General features: G+C 37.3%; 1 pseudogene; it reads left to right on the top strand.

Annotated features, from left to right (window-relative positions):
• LOC110141961 (ubiquitin carboxyl-terminal hydrolase 44-like) overlaps positions 1–17,877 on the top strand; it is a 117,780-nt pseudogene that overhangs the window by 24,600 nt on the left and 75,303 nt on the right.

Below are 17,877 nucleotides of genomic sequence, written 5' to 3'. Positions count from 1 at the left end.
ATATTATAAATACACACACACACACATATATATGTATACATACATATATGCATGAGATTTATATATAAAGAAAATATCTTATGCAATTATAGAGGTAGAAATCTGCAGCTCAAGACCAGGGAGTGTCAACAGTAGAGTTTCAGTCTGAGTTTAAAGGCCTGAGAACCAGGAGAGCTAATGGTACAAATTCCAGTCTGAGTCAGAGTCTGAGGGCAAGAGAATATAGATGTCTCAGCACCAAGACAGTTAGGAAGAGAGAATTCTTTCTTACTCAGTCTTTTCATTCTATTCAGTCATTCATGGGTTGGATAATGCCCACTCACATAGGGGAGAACAATTTGCTTTACACAGTCTACTGATTCAAATGTTAGTCTCATCTAGAAACATCCTTTAGACACATACAGAATAATGTTTAACCAAATATCTGAAACACATCAACTTAACCATCACAGTTACACCTCAGAAAAGAACCCTTCTAACAGTGTTGATTTTATTTTCCATCTTTTGTTCTAAATAGGTCAATGAATTCAAAAGTCAGTTACCAGACACCACTGCATTCTCCATCTGATACTTGCTTCTCAGCATAAGAAGAATTTCCTTTTTTATTATTTTGAATTGCTCAAAGTGACAAATGGTCGAATGAATTGGGAAAGATTGCAGAGTAGAAGGAAGTGTGCTCATCTTCCCTTGTGAGAACAAAATTACAACCAACTGCTGAACGATCATCAAGAGGAGGATGATGGGACTCACCGAAAAAAGATATCCCATGTCCAAGGATAAAGGAGAAGCTGCAACAAGATGGTAGGAGAGGAACAATCAAAATTCAAATCCCATATTTGCCAAAGACTCTTGGAGGGAAGAAACAAAACCATGTGCACACCAGGACCCAGGGAAAGGAACAGAGACTCGCATAAGAGACTGAGATAAACCAGTCTGTGAGTGTTTGAGGGTCCCCTGCAGATGCATGGATCAGCAGTGGCCTGCACCAGGGACAGGGGCACTGGCAGCAGTAGTTCTGGAGGCATGATATGTGGCAAAAGTCCTCTTGGAGGAGGTCGCCATTAGCCCCGCCATAGAGCTGCTGGGTGGGCAATCCACAAACTGCAGAATAAGTATACCAAAGAAGTTCTTGTACTTTTGCGAATGCTCTAGGCCCCACAACAAACATCCCAACCTGGGGATCCTGTAAAGGGACCGAGAATCCTCAGGGAATCTGACTTGAAAGTCAGTGGGATTTGATTACATAACTTCCACAGGACGGGGGAAACAGAGACTCTTGGTGGGCACAAACAAAACCTGGTGCACACAAGGACCCAGAAGAAAGCAGCAGCGGCCCCACAAAAGACTGAGCCAGATACACCTGTGAGTGTTTGGGAGTCTTTGCCGGAGGCATGGATCAGCAGTGGCCTGCAGCGGGATCATGGGCACTGGCAGCAGCAGTTCTGGGAGGCATGGCATGCTCGTGTAAGTCTCTTGGAGGATGTCTCCATTACCCCTACTATAGACCTTATAGCCTATCATAGAGACTGCAGACTCTAGCACTGGGCCACCTTAGGCCAGACTACAGAGAGGGAGCACAGCTCCACTCATTAGCAGAAAATTGGATTAAAGATTTACTGAGCATGGCCCTGCCCACCAGAGCAAGACCCAGTTTTCCCTATAGCCAGTCCTTACAATCAGAAAGCTTGAACAAGCCTCTTATCTTCATCCATCAGAGGGCAGACAGAATGAAAAACACAATCACACAAAACTAACCAAATGATCACATGGATCACAGCCTTGTGTAACTCAATGAAACTATGAGCCATGACTTGTAGTGTTACCCAAGACAGATGGGTCATGGTGGTCATTTGTCAGAACTCAAAACATGGTCCACTGGAGAAGGGAATGGCAAACCACTTCAGCAGTCTTACCTTGAGAACCCCATGCAGTATGAAAAGGCAAAAATATATGACACTGAAAGATGGACCCCGTCGTTCCCTAGGTATCCAGTATGCTACTGGAGAAGAGTAGAGAAATAGCTCCAGAAGGAATGAAGAGGCTAAGCCAAAACAGAAACGATGTCTAGTTGTGGATGTGTCTGGCAGTGAAAGTAAAGTCTGATGCTGTAAAGAATATTGCACAGGAAATTAGGTTTATGAATCAAGGTATATTGGATGTAGTCAAACAGGAGATGGCACGAGTGAAAATCAACATTTTAGGAATCAGTGAACTAAAATGGATGGGAATGGATGAATTTAATTCAGATGATCACTATATCTACTACCATGAGCAAGAATCCCTTAGAAAGGATGGAGTAGCTCTCATTTTCAACAAAAGAGTCCAAAATGCAGTACTTTGTTGTAGTCTCAAAAATGACAGAATGATCTCAACTCATTTCCAGGGCAAACCATTCTAGTTCAAGTCTATGCCCCAACCCAATGCTGAAGAAAATGAAGTTGAACGATTCTATGAAGACCTCCAAGATCTAGAACTAACACCAAAAAAAAATGTATTTTCAGCATAGGGGATTGGAATGCAAAAGTAGGAAATCAAGAGATACCTGGAGTAACACGCAAGTTTGGCCTTGGAGTACAAAGTGAAGCAGAACAAAGGCTAAGAGAACACACTGGTCATAGCAAACACTCTCTTCCAACCTAGCCACAACATAAAAGTGTCATTATATGCAGATGAAATAAGACTTTATATATAAACCCTAAAGACTCCTCACAAAAACTAATAGAACTGACAAATGATTTCAGCACAGAGGCAAGATAAAAGATTAGCATACAGCTATTTGTTGAATTTATTTATGCTAACAATCAGAAAGGGAAAGTGAAAAAATAAAACTTGAAATCCCATCAAAAAGAATGAAATAGTTAAGAATAAGCCTTTACAAGAAGGTGAAAGACCTATAGGCTGAGAATTATAAAACATTGATAAAGGAAATTGAAAATGATTTAAAGAAATGGAAACATATTTCATCTTCTTGGATTGGAAGAATTAATATTAAAGTGGCCATAATATCCAAATAAGTCTGTAGATTTAATGGAATCCCTAGAATATTTCCCATGATATTTTTTTACAAGCTTAGATCAAACAATTCTATACTTTATATGGAAACATAAAAGATCAAGAATTGCAAAACCAATCTTGAGGATAAAGAACAAAGCTGTAAACATAACCAGACAATACTACAAAGACTTCAGACAGTACCACAAAGCTACAGCAATTGAAATAGCATGGTGTTGGCATGGAAACAGCCAGATATATCAATGAAACAAAATAGAGACTTCAGAAATAAACACGCATTTATGGTCAATTATCTTCAAAAAGGGGGTAAGAAAACAATGGGAGAAAGACAGTGTCTTTGGCAAATGGTATTGGGAAAGCTGGAAAGTCACATGTAAATCAATTAATTAGAATAATCCATAAACAAAAATAAACTCAAAATGTCTTTTTTTTCAAAATGTCTTAAATATTTAAATATGACAGGGCACAATAAAACTCCTGAAAGAAAACATAAGCAAAATATTCTTTGACGTGAACTGTAAAAATGTTTTCTTAACTCAGTCTCCCAAGGCCATAGACATAAAGGCAAAAATAAATAAATTGGACCTAATCAAACTTTGAATATTTTGTGTGGCAAAGGAAACCAACCATGAAAAAAATATATATAGACTGGGAGAAAATATTTTCCACTGGATGCAACGAACAAGGGCTTGATTTCCAAAACACACAAACAGTTCATACAGCTAAATAACGACCAAGATGGAAAAAAAAAAATCATCAGAAGACCTAAATAGGCATTAATCCAACGAAGACATGCATATGAACAATAGGCCCATGAAAAAATGCTCAACATCACTAATTATCAGATAAATAAAAATCAAAACTACAATGAGGTATTGCCTCATATTTGTCAGAGTGACCACTGCTATAAAGTCTACAAATAATAAATGATGGAAAAAGGTGTGAAAAATGGAACCCTCCTAAATTGTTGGTTGGAATGTAGGTTGGCATAGTCACTATGCAAACAGTATTGAGGTTACTTAAAAAAAAAAACTAAAAATAGAGTTCTCATATAATAAAAAAAATCCCTTCTATGGGCATATATCCAGTGAAAACTCTAATTTGAAAAGACATACACCCCATTGTTTATAGCAGCACTATTTACCATAGCCAATATATGGAAGCAATCTAAATGTCCATAAACATGCAAATAGATAAAGATGTGGTATATATGAACAATGGCGTATCACTCAAACAAAAATAGTGAACTAATGCCACTGGTAGCAACATGGATGAACATACAGATTATCACAGTAATCGAAGTAAGGCAAATGGAGAAAGACAAATAATATATGATATCACTTACATGTTGAATCTGAAATATGATACAAAAGAACTTATTTACAAAACAGAAACAGACTCACAAACATGGTGGGGGGGGGAGTATGCTTACCAAAGGGGTAGGGGGATGAGTGATAAATCAGAATTTTGGGATTAATATAAAGAAAGCTGAGCACCAAAGAATTGATGCTTTTCAACTGTGGTGTTGGAGAAGATTCTTGAGAGTCCCATAGACTACAAGGAGACCCAATCAGTCAATATTAAATGAAATCAGTCCTGAATATTCATTGGAAGGACTGATGTTGAAGCTGAAACTCCAGTATTTTGGCCACTTGATACAAAGAACTGACTCATTTGAAAAGACTCTGATGCTGGGAAAGAAGAAGTTGGGAGGAGTAGGGGACGACAGAGGATGAGATGGTTGGATGGCATCACTGTCTCAGTGGACACTGACTCAATAAACTCTGGGAGCTGCTGATTGACTGGGCAGCCTGGCGTGCTGCAGTCCATGGGGTCGCAAAGACTGAGCGACTGAACTGAACTGACTGATATATAAAATATATTAACAACAGGTTCTATTGTATAGTACAGGAAACCATATTCAATAACTCTTAATAACCTATAATGGAAAATAATATGAAAATGAATATGTGTATATACATATAACTGAATATCTTTGCTATAGGCCAGAAACTAGCAAAATATTGCAAATCAGGTATGCTTCAATAAAGAGATAACAAATTTATTAGAATGAAGAATACACAAAATGCTGACCAAAAGAAATAGTGACAACAATAAAGAGTAACAGGAACCCTAATTCATTGCTGGTTGGAATGAAATATGGTATAGTCACTTTGAAAGACAGTTTTGCAGTTTCTTATAAGACAAACAGCTCATGCAGCTCAATATCAGGGGAATAAAATTAAAAAATGGATGGAAGGCCTAAATATACATTTCTCCAAAGAAGGCATACAAATTACCAACAGGCATGTGAAAAGATGCTCAGAATTACTGATTTTTAAAGAAATGCATATCAAAACTACAATGAAGCATCACCTCACACCAGGCAGAATGACATCACCAAAAAATCTACAAACAATAAATGTTGGAGGAGGTATACTAAAAAGGGAACCCTCTTGCATGGTTACTGGGAACATAAATAGATATATTCTCTATGGAGACTGGAGGTTCCTTAGAAAACTACAAAGAGAACTACCATATGACCAATCAATGAGATGATTAGTTGAAAGGATGAGATGATTAGTTGGCATCACTGATTCAATGGACATGAATTTGAGCAAACTCCAGGAGATGGAGAACAGAAAAGCATGGTGTGCTATAGTCCTTGGGGTCATAAAAAGACATACATGATTAATAAACTGAATAACACCACCAATAAAATGACTCAACAATCCTGCTCTTGGGCATATACCTTGAGAAGACCATAATTCAAAACGACACATGTATTCCAGTGTGCATTACAGCACTATTTACAATAACCAGGACACATAACAATCTAAATGTCCACCAACAGATGAATGGATAAAGAATATGTGGTGCATATATACAATGAAATATTACCCAGTCATAAAAAGGAACAAAACTGTGTAATTTGTAGAGATATGGATGGACATCGAGTCTGTCATACACAGTGAATAAATTCAGAAAGAGAAAAACAAATGTAATACACAACACATATAAGAGGAATCTAGACCCTATTTGCATGGCAGGAATAGAAACACAGATATAGAGAATGGACAAGTGGACACAGGAGAGAAAGGGAGGGTGTAACAAACTGGGAGATCAGGACTGACATATATGCACTGAAAGTAGAACTGAAAATGAAAGTGTTAGAGGGCTCAGTTGTGTCTGACTCTTTGTGACCCCATGGACTGTAGCCCATGAGGCCCCTCTGTCCATGGAATTCTCCAGGCAAGAATACCGGAGTGAGTAGCATTCCCTTTTCCAAGAGATCTTCCCAACCCAGGGATCAAACCCAGGTCTGTTGCATTGCAGCAAGATTCTTTACTGTCTGATCCATCAGGGAAGCCCCACCATGTGTAAAATAGCTAATGGTAAGATGCTTCATAGCATGGGAAGCTCAACTCAGGGCTCTATGATAACATAGAAGGGTAGGATGGGTGGAGCTTTGAAGAAGGTCCAAGAGGGAGAGGATATATGTATATATATATAGCTGATTCACTTCATTGTACAGCAGAAGCTAACACATTGTAAAGCAATTATATATCAATTTTTTTAATGGATGAACCTAGAAATTTTCATACTGAGTGAAGCAAGCTAGACATAGGAAGACAACTATCATGATATCACTCACATGTCCAATTTTTTAAAAAGGGTACATGAAATTACTTTAAAAGATAGAAGTAGAATCATAGATGTAGAAAACAAACTTATAGTTACCAGGGGATAAGGAGGGGAGGGATAAATTGGGAGACTGTGGTTTACATATACATACTACTATGTATAAAATAGATAACTAATAAGAACCTATTATACAACATAAGGAATGGTAATTAATTTTCTGTAATGGCTTATATGAATGTCCCAGGCAGTTCAAAGGTTAAAGTATCCATTTGCAATGCAGAAAACACAGGAGACACTGGTTTGATCTGGAAAATATCCTGAAGGAGCACATGGCAACACACTCCAGTATTCTTGCCTGGAGAATCCCATGGACAGAGGAGACTGGTGGGCTATAGTCCATAGGGTCACAAAGAGTCAGATACAATGAAGGTGACTGAACAGGCACACACACAATGCCTTATATGGGAAAAGAATCTTAAAAAAAAAAAAAAAAAAGAGTGGATATATGTATAAGTATATGTATAACTGATTCACTTTGCTATAGACCTGAAACTAATAAAACTGTAAATCAATTATACTATAATGAAATGAAAAAAAAAAAAGAAAGAAAAGAGGGTCATTGGAAAAAAATATCTCAAAAATCAAAGTTGATGAAAGGGAATTGAGACTTGGTGGAATTAGAATATCTGGAGCTTCAAGTGTTCTTTCAAGAAAGCCATAGGAACGTGATTATCAGGCCAGGATGTGGCTTCAAGGTCATCAAGAGACCATATATATTGAGGGCATAGCAAGATAAAAGAACTCCCAGATGTCTGCATATTCATACCATTGCCTGATGATTCAGTCACCAAAATATCTAGAGAATTCATACCTTTTTCAGTGTGCTTCCATTGGTGTCTACTGAGAAAGCTTAAGATGACAACTATAAAGGAGAAATCTTTAAAGGAATTATATTCATTAATAATGAGAAGATACTAAAAAGTAAATTGAATATTCTTGCCTCCTTTGTTGAAGATAAGGTGTCCATAGGTACGTGGATTTATCTCTGGTTTTTCTATTTTGTTCCATTGATCTATATTTCTGTCTTTGTGCCAGTACCATACTGTCTTGATGACTGTGGCTTTGTAGTAGAGCCTGAAGCCAGGCAGGTTGATTCCTCCAGTTCCATTATTCTTTCTCAAGTTTGCTTTGGCTATTCGAGGTTTCTTGTATTTCCATACAAAATGTTAAAGTATTTGTTTTACTTCTGTGAAAAATACCATTGGTAGCTTGATAGGGATTGCATTGAATCTGTATACTGCTTTAGGTAGTATAGTCATTTTCACAATATTGATTCTTCCAATCCATGAACATGGTATATTTCTCCATCTATTTGTGTCCTCTTTGATTTCTTTCATCAGTGTTCTATAGTTTTCTCTTTTGTTTCTTTAGGTAGATATACTCCTAAGTATTTTATTATTTTTGTTGCAGTGGTGAATGGTATTGTTTCCTTAATTTCCCTTTCTGTTTCCTCCTTGTTAGTGTATAGAAATGCAAGGGGTTTCTGTGTGTTAATTTTATATCCTGCAACTTCACTATATTCATTGATTAGCTCTAGTAATTTTCTGGTAGAGTCTTTAGTGTTTTCTCTGTAGAGGATCATCTCATCTACAAACAGTGAGAGTTTTACTTCTTCTTTTCCTACTTGGATTCCTTTTATTTCTTCCATTAAAAAGAATACATTTGAATCAGTTCTAATGAGATGAATGAAACCATTACACAGAGTGAAGTAAACCAGAAGGATAAATACCAATACAGTATACTAAGGCATGTATCACTTCATCCTATACAATCTTATGAACCTCTGTCCATAGTTCTTCAGGCACTCTGTCTAATCAGATCTAATCCCTTTTATCTATTTGTCACTTCCACTGTGTAATCATAAGGGATTTGATTTAGGTCATACTTGAATGGCCTAGTGGTTTCCCCTACTTCAATTTAAGTCTGATTTTGGAATAAGGAGTTCACGATCTGAGCCACACTCAGCTCCTGGTCTTGTTTTTGCTGATTGTATAGAGCTTCTCCACTTCAGCTGCAAAGAATATAATCAATCTGATTTTGACATTGATCATTTAGTAATGTCCATATGAAGGGTCATTTGTGTTGTTGAAAGGTGTTTGCTATGACCAGTGTGTTCTCTTGGCAAAACTGTTAGCCTTTACCTAGCTTTGCTGTTTTTATTTTTTTTTTCATTTATTTTTATTAGTTGGAGGCTAATTGCTTTACAATATTGTAGTGGTATTTGCTTTTGCACTGGGAAGACCCAGAGGGATGGGATGGGGAGGGAAGCTTTGCTATTAAATTAGTGTAATAAAAAGAGCACTGGTTTGGGAATGAGGTGTTGGTTCTTATTGCAACTTATACTAGATAGTTTCTAAGATCACTTCCAGTTCTAACAGTCTAGTTTGCAGTATGAAATTTCTGAAAAGTTCATATACATTTAGCACTATTTCCCGCTGTGGAGTAACAGTTCTTAAGATTTCTAACTGGCCATATATGTAAATGGAGTTTTTAGCAGCCTGAGTAGTATAATACCACAGATTCAAAGAAGGCAACCCCTTAGAAAATATCCTTACAGCCAAAAACTAATATAGCCTGAATCTACAATAGAAATGTATTCATTTGGTCTCTTTATAGTACAAACACTCACGGAAGTGGTAGTGTTTCAACATTCACCCATAATCCATGGGTGGATAAGTATATCGGAGATTTAGCAAGCAGCAGGTTTTCACTAATGTTGCATGGATAACATTGAATAGTCAGCAACTGCAAAAATGGAAGCCTCTCTGAAAAGAAAAATGAAATAGAAAACAAATGATGTTATAAGAGAAAACTTCAGCCATCTCCAAGTTTCCTGAAAACCAAGACTTTAGCATTTCAATAATTTTCACATAGAACAATCCAGTGATATTTGGTTTGGACTGTAAGCTATTTATGTGATACTGCAGCTTTAAGAGGAGCAATAATTTTTCTTCTTTACCGGAGAGTCACTTCAGATGCCACATTGCAGGAACTTCCCTGAAAGTCCAGTGGTTAATACTCTATACCTCCAACACAGGGGGTGCAGGTTCAATCCTTGGTCAGGGAGCTAAGATTCCACATGCTTCACAACATGGTAAAAAGAAAAAATGTATTAAAAAATAACATTGCAATAACATGATTATATTTTGCTATGCAAAAGCTTTTAAGTTTCATTAGGTCCCATTTGTTTATTTTTTTTATTACTCTAGGAAATGGGCCAAAGAGAATCCTGTCGTGCTTTATATCAGAGTGTACTGCCTATGTTTTCTTCTAAAAGCCTTATAAACATAGATCTTTGAATATACTATTGGCTAAGACCTCTGTGATATTTTATGGAGAATAGAATCTTACATTAAGATCTAGTTGTTCTTAATATTAGGGAAATGAATCTCAGCTAGGGTTATTTCTCTAACACACAAGCAAAATGTGATATATGGTTCAAAGAATGTTATAAAAGCTCAGAGAACCAAGAAATTTGAGGAATATGAACAAGAGGCAAGGATAGAAATGGCAGGAGAAGGGACCTGGAGAGGTTGTCTCAAGAAGACACACTCTTAAGAGCTCTGTATGGCTTTCTATTCAGCCTGATCCCACATATGTTGTAAAAAAAAAAAAAAAATGCAACCCATGTTCAAATTCTTCAGACTGGGTGGCTGAAAGTATTATTATTTAACTGAGTGAAAGTAGCTGGGAAAGTCACACAAAGAAAAGAAAATCCAAGTATTTAAAAAGAATTTTTATATATATTTTTAACACCATAAATGTTTTGTATAGTGTTATAGCCAATTAGCAATGCTGTAATAGCTTCAGGTTAACAAGAAAGCAAATTGGGATGAGCCTTCACAGGTTTTGAGACAATAATCACTATCAGCACTAAAAGGAAAAGACTTCTATGAACACTTTCTTTGAATGAAGACTAACCATCTTCAGTCTCGAGTGTCTTAAATATTTAAGTGACCATGTGTAAAGCTAATTTGCTTAGTAACAAAGAGTGAGACACGATTGAGCAACTGAACTACAACAACTACGTGCAAAATAATAAAGTTAGAATACTTCAGAACATCATACACAAAAATAAACTCAAAATGGGTTAAAGACCTAAACTTCAGACCTGAAGCTATACAACTCCTAGAGGAAAATATAGGCAGAACACTCTATAACATAAATAACAGCAAGATCCTCTATGACCTACCTCATAGAGTAATGGAAATAAAAACAAAAATGAACAAATGGGACCTAATTAAACTTAAAAGCTTTTGGACAATGAAGAAAATCATAAGTAAGGTGGAAAGTCAACCCTCAGAATGGGAGAAAAAATAGCAATGAAACAACTGACAAAGAATTATTATTCTCCAAAATATACAAGCAGCCCTTGCACCTCAAGACTAGAAAAAAGAACAACCCAATCAAAAAGGGGGCAAAATACCTAAACAGCCTTTTTTCCAAAAAAGACATACAGATGGCTAATAAACACATGGAAAAAATGCTCAACATCATTCATTATTAGAGAAATGCAAATCAAAACTACAATGAGGTGTCATCTCACACTGGCCAGAATGTCCATCATCAAAAACTCTACAAACAATAAATGCTGGATAGGGTGTGGAGAAAAGGGCACCTTCTTACACTGTTGGCAGGAATGCCCATTAGCTTTTACAAAAATAAATTGTATTGTTGGCAAATACTTGATAACAAAAATAAGGAAATGAGAAGTGTATACAGGCAGTATATGAAGAAGTATATAGATCTGACTTCTCTCCGTCCATCTGGTCAAGGCTATGGTTTTTCCAGTGGTCATATATGGATGTGAGCGTTGGACTATGAAGAAAGCTGAGCGCCGAAAAATTGATGTTTTTGAACTATGGTGTTGGAGAAGACTCTTGATAGTCCCTTGGACTGCAATGAGATCCAACCAGTCCATCCTAAAGGAGATAAGTCCTGAGTGTTCATTGGAAGGACTGATGCTGAAGCTGAATCTCCAGTACTTTGGCCACCTCATGAAAAGAGTTGACTCTTTGGAAAAGACCCTGATGCTGGAAGGGATTGAGGGCAGGAGGAGAAGGGGAAGACCGAGAATGAGATGGTTGGATGGCATCACAGACTCAATGGGCATGAGTTTGAGTAAACTCTGGGAGTTGGTGATGGACAGGGAGACCTGGCATGCTGTGATTCATGGGGTCACAAAGAGTTGGACACAACTGAGCAACTGAACTGAACTGAACTGACTTCTCTCCAGTTTTAGAAATCAAAGACTATGTTTGCTTTAAAGTCAAATTCTTAACAGTTAACTTCTGTGTTGTTGTTCAGTCAATAAGTTATGTCTGATTCTTTGTAACCCTATAGACTGCAGGATGACAGACTGCCCTGTCCTTCACTATCTCTAAGGGTTTGCTCAGATTTATGTCCATTGAGTCATTCATCATATCTAACCATCTCATCTTTTATCACCCTCTTCCCCTTTGACCTTCAATCTTTCCAAGCATTAGGGTCTTTTTCAATGAGTTGGCTCTTCAAATCAGGTGGACAAAATATTGGAGTTTCAGCATCAGTCCTTCCAATGAATACTCAGGGTTGATTTCCTTTAAGACTGAGTGGTTTGATCTCCTTGCAGTTCAAGGGACTCTCAAGACTTTTCTCCAGCACCACAACCTGAAAGCATCAATTCTTTGGCACTCAGCCTTCTTTATGGTCCAGCTCTCACATCCGTACATAACTACTGGAAAATCCATAGCTTTGACTCTATGGACTTTTGTCAGCAAAATGATGATGATCCTTTTTAATATGTTGTCTTGGATAGTCATAGATTTTCTTCCAAGGAACAAGAATGCTTTAATTCCATGGCTACAGTCACCATCTGTGATTTTGGAGCCCAAGGAAATATATCATTGCTTCCACTTTTATCCCTTCTATTTGCCATGAAGTGATGGGGCTGGATGCCATGATCTTAATGTTTTGAGTGTTTAGTTTTAAGCCAACTTTTTCACTCTCCTCTTTCATCCTCATCAAGAGACTGTTCATTTCCTCTTCACTTTCTGCCATTAGAGTAGCATCATCTGCATATCTGAGGTTGTTGATATTTCTTCTGGCAGGCTTGATTCCACCTTGTGGTTCATCCAGCCTGGCATTTCACATGATGTACTCTGCATATAAGTTAAATAAGCAGGGTGGCAATATATAGTCCTGTCCTACTCCCTTTCCCAATTTTGAACAATTCAGCTGTTCCATGTCCAGTTATAATTGTTCCTTCTTGACCTAATACATATTTCTTAGGAGACAAGTAAAGTTGTCTAGTATTCAATAATCTTCAAGAATTTTCAACAAGTGTTTTGATCCACACAGTCAAAGTCTTTAGCATAGTCAATGAAGTAGAAGTAGATGTTTTTTCTGGAATTCCTTTGCCTTTGCCATGATCCAAGGAATATTGGCAATTTGATTTCTGATTCTTCTGCTTCTTTGAAATCCAATTTGTACATCTGGAAATTCTCAAGTCACACACATACTGCTGAAACCTAGCTTGAAGGATTTGATAAAAATCTTACTAGCATGTTAAATGTCCACAGATGTTATGTAGTTTGAAAATCATTTGCCCTTCTTTGGGACTGGAATGAACACTGACTTTTCCCAGTCCTGTGACCACTGCCAAGTTTTCAAAATTTGCTGACATATTGAGAGCAGCACTTTATCAGCATCATCCTTTAGGATTTGAAATAGCTCAGCTGGAATTCCATCATATCCATTAGCTTTGTTCATTGTAATGCTTCCTAAGGACCACTTGACTTCACACTCTAGGATGTCTCGTTATGGGTGAGTGACAAAGCTATCATGGTTATCTCCATCATTTAGAATTTTTTATAGTTCTGTATATTCTTGCCATCTCCTCTTAATCTGATCCTTATCATTTCTGTCTTTTATCATGTTCATCCTTGCGTGAAATATTCCCTTGTTATATCCAATTTTCTTGAAGAAATCTCTAGTATTTCTCTTTCTGTTGTTTTCCTCAATTTCTGTGCATTGTTCAGTTAAGAAGGCCTTTTTTGTAATCTCCCCTGCCTCTCTGGAACTCTTCATTCAGTTAAGTATATCTTTCCTTTTCTCCCTTGCCTTTCACTTATCTTTTGTTTATTCAGCTATTTGTAAATAGCTCAACAACTAGTTTGACTTCTTTTTTTTTCTTTTACTTTGGTATGATTTTGGTCACTGCCTCCTGTATAATGTTATGAATCTCTGTCCACAGTTCTTCAGGCACTCTGTCTACCAGATCTAATCCCTTGTATCAATTCATCTCCACTGTATAATTATAAGGGATTTGATTTAGGTCATACCTGAATGGCCTAGTAGTTTTCCCTACTTCAATTTAAGCCTGTGTTTTGCAATAGGGAGCTCATGATCTTAGTAACAGTCAGCTCCAGGTCTTATCTTTATTCTTTCTGCTGACTGTATAGAGCTTCTCCTTCTTTGGCTGCAAACATGAAATCAATCTTATTTTGGTGTTATCCATCAAGTGATGTCCATGTTTAGAGTCATATCTTCTGTTATTGGAGAATGGTGTTTGCTATGACTAGCATGTTGTCTTAACAAAACTCTATTAGCCTTTGCCCTGCTTCCTATTGTACCCCAAAGCCAAACTTGCCTGTTACTCCAGGTATCTCTTGACTTTTTGCTTTTGCATTCCAATCGTCTATGATGAAAAGAAGGGCTTCCATGGCAGCTCAGCTAATAAAGAATCTGCCTGAAATGCAGGAGAACCCTGTTCAATTCTGGGTCAGAAAGATCCCTTGGAGAAGAGATAGGCTAACCACTCCAGTGTTCTTGGGCTTCCCAGGTGGTTCGGATGGTTAAAACAAACAAACAAACAAACTGCCTGTAATGCAAGAGACTTGTGTTTGATCCCTAGGTTGGGAAGATTCCCTGGAGAAGGGAATGGCAGCCTACTCCAGTATTCTTGCCTGAGGAATTCCCTGGACAGAACATTCTGACAGGCTACAGCCTATAGAGTTACCTAGAGTCAGACACGACTGGAGCAACTTAGCACTCCCTATAAAATCTTGTAGGCCTTCATAAAACCAATCAACTTCAGCTTCTTCATTAACAGTGCTTTGGACATAGACATGGATTACTGTGACATTGAATGGTTTGCTTTGGAAGTAAACTGTGTTTTTGTTTTGTTTTGTTTTGTTTTTTATTGCACCCAAGTTTTGCATTTCAGATTTGTTTTTTGACTATGAGAGTGATTCCATTTCTTCTAAGGGATTCTTGCCCACAGTGGTAGATATAATGGTCATCTGAATTAAATTCACCATTCCCACCCATTTTAATTCACTGATTCCTTTGTATTGCATAAAAACCTGGAATGTTAGGGCAATAAATCAAGGTGGATTGGATGTGGTCAAGTGGTACATGGCAAGAGAAGGATACAAATAGATAAAATCTTTCAAACTTGTTTTGAACAGTTAAGCATTGGATGAAAAAAGAACAATTTCAGAAAAAATAACAAAAAGAGAAGTGAAGAAAATATGGCAAGAATTAGAGTATTAAGTTAAACCAGAATTAGAAAATTTAACTCCAAGAAAGAGTTTACATTTGCAAAGTCTATCTTGGTCCACAATAATAGAAATAGTTCCTGTTTAAGTATCACTATAAACCTCAGCAGCATCAGCAAATGATAAAGCAATATATACCTCTGAAGATGTAAGATTTAAAAAGTCAGTGACTCCTTTGTCACTTTGAAGGCCAATATAATTCTTAGTGTAACCAGATTGAGGAATTTTAGCAATACTTGGCTATATGAATACTGTTCAAGTGTTGAGTCATTTACTTATTTTTCCAATATTTTTCAAAACTTGATCTGAACCAATGGCTGGCTATGACATCTAGTGATGGAACAAGATCATCTTATAAGCATCTTCCAATCACAGACATAGTATATCAAATGAATGTATATCGAGAAAAAAGAAAAGGCTCTATTCAGTCCAGATATCCAACTTTATCATCAGGACTACATAGTGGAGCATCAAAGAATAGAAAGATGGGACTTCAACCAAGACAGTCAAGTTGATAATACCTTTCTCTATATCATGAATTGCATACTTTGTTCCCAAGTCATGTGGTCTGGAAACTGAACCTTGGTCACATCATTTTGCTATAAAATGCTCAGTATGGAGATTATTTCCTGATTTTCATGGTTATGCCCAATAAGATGCTCAGGAATTTATTTGTGAGCTTTTGAATAAAATACAACATGAACTAGAGATAACTGATAGCAGGTTACCACCATTTATCTCAACTTCTCAAAGTAAACTTATCAAACAGTTTCTGAATGTTGTAACATTGTTTTTATATGTACAGCTTCTTAGTCACATTAAATATCTTGCATATGACAACAAATTGTATAACATAGAACCTTTCTGGAACTTGTTACTGGAATTTCAAGAAAGATACCAATGCAGTGGAAAAGATAATACTTCCCAGCCATGTCTTATCACTGAAATGTTGGACAAGTTCACAGAAACTGAAGATTCAAAGGAAAAACCTTCATATAACCAAGGTAATTCGAAGTATAGAAAGTTTTCCTCAAAACCAGTTATGCTCATAGAAGCTGCCAAACAGTTCATGATTTGCAACTTACCTCAGGTACTCAGAATACATCTCAAATGATTCAGGTGGTCAGGACATAAAAATTGACAGAAGATTAGTATTTATATTGGCTTTGAAGAAATCTGAAACCTGGGACCCTAGTTTTGCAGGGAATATTTGAAATCCCTCAGACTAGAATGTTTTATCTATGGCTTAATAAACCATAGGAAAGAATTTGGCTCAGAACACTACACCACGTACTGTTATAATTCTGAAGGAGGATACTGGATACACTGCAATGATTCCAAGCTATATATGTATATTAAGGATGAAGTATGCATGGCTCAAACTTACGTCTTGCTTTATAACAAGTGAGATACTGAGACTGGGGATTCTAAACTCTTGGCTCCAGAACTACTGTTTGGTAGTCAATATCCCAAAGAAGAAGCTGGTACATCTAATGAAATTATTTGTTGTTGTTGTTCAGTTGCTCTGTTGTGTCTGACTCTTTCCGAGCCCATGAACTGCAGAACGCCAGACTTCCCTGTCCTTCACAATATCCTAGAGTTTGCTCAAACTCATGTCCATTGAATAGGTGATGCCATCCAAACATCTCATTCTCTGTCATCCCTTTCTCCTCCTGCTTTCAATCTTTCCCAGCATCAGGGCCTTTTCCAATGAGTTGGCTCTCTGCAACAGGTGGCCAAAATATTGGAGCTTCAGCTTCAGCATCAGTCCCTCCAGTGAATATTCAGGGTTGATTTCCTTTAGGATTGACTGGTTTTATCTCCTTGCTGTCCAAGCGACTCTCAGGAGTTTTCTCCAGCACCACAGTTTGAAAGCATCATTTCTTCAGCCATCAGCCTTCTTTATGGTTCAACTCTCACATACAGACACAACTGCTGGAAAAATCAAAGCTTTGACTGTATGGAATTTTGTTAGCAAACTGATGCCCTTGTACCTTAATACATTATACAGGTTTGTTATAGTCTTCTTTCTAAGGAGCAAGTGCCCTTTGATTTTATGGCTGCAGTCACCATTCACAGGGATTTTGGAGCCCAAGAAAATAAAATCTGTCAGTTTCCATTATTTACCCCTTGTATTTTCCATGAAGTGATGGGACAGGATTCCATGATTTAAGTTTTTTGAATGATAAGTTTTAAGCCAGCTTTTTTATTCTCCCCCTTCACCTTCATTAAGAGGCTTTTTAGTTCCTCTTTGTTTTCTGTCGTTAGAAAGGTATCATCTGCATATCTGAGGTTGTTATTATTTCTCCCAGAAATCTTGATTCCAGCCTGTGATTCATACAACCCAGCACTTTGCATGATAGAGGTGGCTTCCCTGGTGGCTCAGTGGTAAAGAACCCACCTGGTAATGCGGGAGAAATAAGAGACCCAGTTTCAATCCATGGGTCAGGAAGATCCCCTGGAGTAGGGAATGACAACCCACTCCAGTATTCTTGCCTGGAGAATCCCATGGACACAGGAGTCTGGCACAGTACAGTCCATGAGGTCACAAAGAGTCAGACATCACTGAAGTGACTGAGCATGCACACACTCTGCATAGAAGTTAAATAATCAGGGTGAC

The sequence above is a fragment of the Odocoileus virginianus genome, chromosome X, assembly GCF_023699985.2.
Source record: "Odocoileus virginianus isolate 20LAN1187 ecotype Illinois chromosome X, Ovbor_1.2, whole genome shotgun sequence".
NCBI classification, from domain to species: Eukaryota; Metazoa; Chordata; class Mammalia; order Artiodactyla; family Cervidae; genus Odocoileus; species Odocoileus virginianus.
The sequence above is the reverse complement of the archived record's forward strand: the minus strand, read 5'-3'. Positions and strand labels throughout refer to the sequence as shown.